The sequence below is a fragment of the Montipora capricornis genome, unplaced genomic scaffold, assembly GCF_036669925.1.
Source record: "Montipora capricornis isolate CH-2021 unplaced genomic scaffold, ASM3666992v2 scaffold_443, whole genome shotgun sequence".
Taxonomy (NCBI): domain Eukaryota; kingdom Metazoa; phylum Cnidaria; class Anthozoa; order Scleractinia; family Acroporidae; genus Montipora; species Montipora capricornis.
In genome coordinates, this window is record NW_027180177.1 from 20,001 (window position 1) to 25,000 (window position 5,000).

Below are 5,000 nucleotides of genomic sequence, written 5' to 3' on the forward strand. Positions count from 1 at the left end.
TCAGGCAAAAGAAAAATATTACAAGAAAAAGAATACAAATCACAAAGAGAATATAACCAAATTATGTGGCGCTGGAATTAATTAATGAAGAGGACATTACAAGGAATCGCTTCTTCATCCGACTGCACTACTTTCTCAAATTGAAGAACTCATGGTTTGAATAAGACTATGTCAAATTAATCACAAAGTTTAGGCTTATCACTGTATACATCTCCACAAAAAGAATGAGCAAAAAAAACCAAACACCTTATTTGATTGCTCAAAATTAATAACGCTTACAGGAGACTCCTGCAAAATCGCTTATGAACAGTAGGAAAAAATGATAATTTTTCCAACTACGCTATTAGGGATTCGACTTAGTTTTGTTATTGTGACTTTTTAAAGGTTTTCACTTGGTTTGAATATAAGCAAAACATCGAGGAAGTAGTAATGACAACTAAGCAAATAAAAATATATCAGCAATACATCATGTATGTTATCTGTCATTTCCAACACGCGAGGATATCCCCGCCCCCCATCCCCCAAGAGCCTCGTTTCAGGCCCTTGTATTGGTCTCTCAGGCCCTCCAAATGGGATGCCAATTGCGGCCCAAATGAACCGGAAAGCATCTTCATCTAAGTTGCAATTGAAGATTTACTGGGAACATGATGAAACAATGACATGCAAATGATGGGATCCAAGTTGATGTCGGCACTTCTCGCTGAGAGTGGAATTTCGTAAAAATAGAACTTATTTTTATCTGTGACCTATGACCTGAGACCTTTTCGTGTACCTGTCAGTTAGTCAACGCAGAAAACGTACAGGAACAAGTTTGAGCGTTTTGAGAAGGTTGAAAGCGCGTGCTCATAGCCGACATTTGTGTGTCATTAATGAGCAATCGTAATGAAGTGATTTAATTTCTCTTTGTAAGTGTCTGTAACTACACGATTTAACATCATCTCGGTGACTCATGACAATTCTTTTCTGTCTTTATGTCAAGAGAATGGGAAACCAACGACAATTCTTTTCTGTTTTTATGTCAAGAGAATGGGAAACCAACTTTACAATCCTAAACCGCATTCAGTCAAAAAGGAAAAACTAGGATCAAGCTGGTTTTTTTTAGCTTAATTATAAAGGAGTAATCAGTTTATTAATTAACTGGCCGGGGAAAACGTTGAAAATATTGAATAAAAAGCAAATTTATAGGCACTTTCTTGAACTGAAACACTTGTTTTTATCCGCAGTTCAACACGTCAAATATCTGACACCTGTATGCTGGTGATGCTATTTCTAAGGTAGGTGTCTACCTCTCCATTCCCTACTATATTTTGCGTGTGGTTTAGAAATCGTAGCTCTTGAAAAAAAAAAGCGGAAATCGTCATCATGGTCGTCTTGGTGATTGATATTGTCATTAGCATTATTGAACCTATGTACAATTACCCTTGTTCACGGGCCTAAGCCCTACTTATTGCCTTGATTTGCCTTTCATTCAGATGTACCATCATAATCCATCATTATAGTGCAGTGCGAAGATCAGTTTCTCAACATATTTTACTAACTGTTCCATACTAGCCCCAAAACATCCAACAATAACCGGGGTTATTGCTATCGTATTGTACCCAAGTCTTCTTTCACGAACTTCAAAGGAAAGCTGCTGTCTGTGATATATGATACATCTTGTATTGCTAGACTAATTTCATCTCCTTTTGTTTCCTGGCAGCAAGACTTTGATCTCCGCAAGGAATATGCTGTGACCTCGAAAAACGCAAAAAGAAAGTGATTTACTGTCGTTACGTCGAGTTCAAGTTTTGAAGGCAGAAATTTACTATCACTTGGGAGGATCCGAATTTAAGCAGTTTTATTAGTTACACCATGGCTTGTAATGTGCAGTTGGCTTTGCTCATAAGGCTGGGTGAAATCAGTTACTACATGTACAGTATTGTGAAAAAGTAATGAGAGCGAAATGCGCGAATTTCGTTCTTTGTCCCTGCGAACTTTCGAAGAAATTTCGCTCGAAAATTCGAGCGTCGTTTCGCGATGTTTCCAGCATAATTTCGCTAAAACAAAGAGAGAAAATTCGCCGCATTTTCGAGCCCAGCGCGAAAATTCGCTCTAAAAACAAAGAGAGAACATTCGCCGCATTTTCGAGACCAGCGCAAAAAACCAAAAGCGTAATTTCGCTTGTTGTACGCGAAATTTCGTAGTGTGGTTTGTAAACATCGATCACATATCGATCGGCTATTCAGTTTGTAAACAACTGCAGTCACTTTGACAGCACTTTGATGATCAGTACATGTATTTTGGAAATAGTTCAGTAGTTGTGTCCGTTTCAATTCTCTACAAAATTCGCCCTTTGTAATGTGCTTTTATTCATCTTTCTCGGCAGAGAAGACTCGACAAAACATATGCAATTTAAATCCTTTGGTTGTGAGGACAAACTGTTGTCAACAATGCAAAGCCTGTAAACATAAAAGAGCTGGCGTGTGTTATCTTGTAGCGTCACAGCGGCAAAAAAAAAATGGTTCCCGGGTCTACAATTGTATTACACCAGAAGTGTTTATTGTCTTATACGTATTACTTACCAATTTTCAGGATAACTTTTAACTTTTTGTCATGCACCGGCAAGTCACCGCAGTGAAAAAAACATCAATGGTTCCATTTCCATTCGATGAGAAACTTAGCAGTAAAAGACTCAAACACATAGCTTAAAAGCCTCGCGTGATCGCAGCTTCTTTGTTATTATTATTTTGACCAGGGAAGAGCACTGTACGATGCCTTTCGACTTTCATTCCACACATGTGCGAGTTGTCGGTGAATGCGAATATTCGCTCGAAATTTCGGAACGAATTATCGGTCAAAGCGAATTTTTGCTCGAGATTTCGGAATGAATTATCGATCAAAGCGAATTTTCGCTCGAAATTTCGGAACGAATTTTCGCTCGAAATTTTGGAACGAATTTTCGGTCAAAGCGAATTTTCGCTCGAAAACTTAAACAATAGGCATTGCGAAAATTCGGCGAATTTTCTGCGAACTTTCGCGCTGGACAAAAATTCGCCATTTTTCGTCGAAAAGCCCCGAAATTCGCGAATTTCGTCGAATTACGTTCTCATTACTTTTTCACAACACTGTATGTTTTGACAGAGCATTGTGTCATAATGACAAAATAATTAGTACAGACCCTTAGTGGATGCATAGTTAGTAGAGGGGACTGGTTTTGAAGCTCGGCAAACATCAAAGTAGCAAACAAAGATGCCAAGTTTTAGGTTGGAATGTCCACGACCGTGCACAATCTTTTGTTTTGGACTCATACACTATGCATGATTTACGTAACCAACACATTCTTGTTGGTTAGTTCCTCAGTGTGGATTAAACAACTATTGTGTTTTTTGCACGGTCAAGGCCAAAAAAGAGGAGAAAAACACACAACAAAGAAATTTGTCGGGTTTCACTATGGTGGATGCGTAAAGTTTATAAGCCTGAAGACGGGGCAATGTTAAATCACATTTACAATTTCTTACGAGAATATTGTGAACTACGTATTCAACATTTTTGCATCCAGAGTTCTTGTCCTTAGATTATTTTGGTGCTATACATTTAAACGCAGAAAATCAATCGAACAGAACATGTAAAACAAAAGAAATTTGCATTAAATGTGCAGCTCATGATTTATAAGACAATTTTGCTTTTGCTTTGTCTATGACCGTGTTAGCAGTTTCCTATTTGAAGTATAAGTGAAGTTCCCCGAGCTACGAAAAGCTCATGAGTTTTTTTTAGTTTCATGCAAGGCAGCAAAATATAAATCTTGAATGCTCTAGCATTCAAGAGAGTTATGTTGAACCGGCTATATAAGACAAATTTAATATCCGGCAAACATTAGGCTGAGATTTTCGTTTTTCCGTCAATCAAAGAAACTTGTTTGATTTCGGCTAATTCCATGGCTGACTGACTGTCTGACTTAGTAATTTGAAGACAGATACATTTGTATGGTGATGACCCGGTTTTCATAAGATCAGCTAGATATATTTATAATAAGCAAGAACAGTGGGGTGAACTTCTAACTGGCTCGACTCGGTTTAACAACGTTTGGGCTGTTCGGCCGTGTTGCCCGTGCGTCTGTTCAGTAATAGATCACAGTTGACGTCAAAATGTGTGTGTCACTGTATAACTGATCTTTGAAACAAAATTGAAGTGACTTCAGATGAGCGATGCACGAACGTTTCATAACGAAGATTACCCATATTTCCTGGCCCAAAAAAGACAACTGATTTCCCTTCCCCTACTGCGAATGAGGTCTAAGGAATTATTCTGCCTATGGACTTATACTTGATACTTGTTAGCCTTGCACTCAACAAGCCAAGTTGGCGAGAAGAGCAAGGAGACACTCCGTGACCCTTATTGAAATCCGCGTGCATCTAATTAGGGTCAAACCTGGACATATCTACAAGGGGTACTTGGAATTTAGAAACAGGAAGCGAAGAAAATTCCAATTTCTACCAGTTGCTGAAACTGCGTGGTCAAGGCAACCCTGAAATTATGGACTGGTTGATGTGCAAAGGCGATAAATACTCCTCTCCAGACATTCAAAATGAAAAATTGGAGATTATGGGTCTACCTATGTTGTGCAAAATTTCCAAGGACATACAGACGGCTGCTTTCTTTACCATCATGGCAGGCGAGACATCGGACATTTCCAACAAAGAACAATTAGTTGTGTGCATTCGCTGGGTTGACGAAAACTTGGTACATGAACACTTCAAAGGCATGTATCCCATGGAGAGGGAGAGCAACCGTACACCACATCGCAGCAGCTCCAACTAACATGCCTCGACGTATTGAAAACGCAAGCGGTCAATGTTACGATGGTGTGTCCACCATGGCTGGGGAAATAAATAGCGTCGCACCACAAATGAAGGCCTTGAATAACATCCCGCATCTCAAGTTCAGCTAAACCAAAAATGGCCCACAAAGGGTACGCATGTCCATTGCTATGGACATGCGCTGAACTTGGCTGTTGCTAACGC

The 5,000-nt window shown here is 39.2% G+C and overlaps 1 long non-coding RNA gene across 1 annotated transcript; it reads left to right on the top strand.

The window, feature by feature from the left end:
- Nucleotides 1–1,221: 1,221 nt before the first annotated feature.
- LOC138035980 (uncharacterized) lies at nucleotides 1,222–3,656 on the top strand. Its single transcript, XR_011129798.1, has 2 exons — nucleotides 1,222–1,274; nucleotides 1,700–3,656. It is a non-coding gene; the product is annotated as an uncharacterized lncRNA (long non-coding RNA).
- Nucleotides 3,657–5,000: the final 1,344 nt, after the last annotated feature.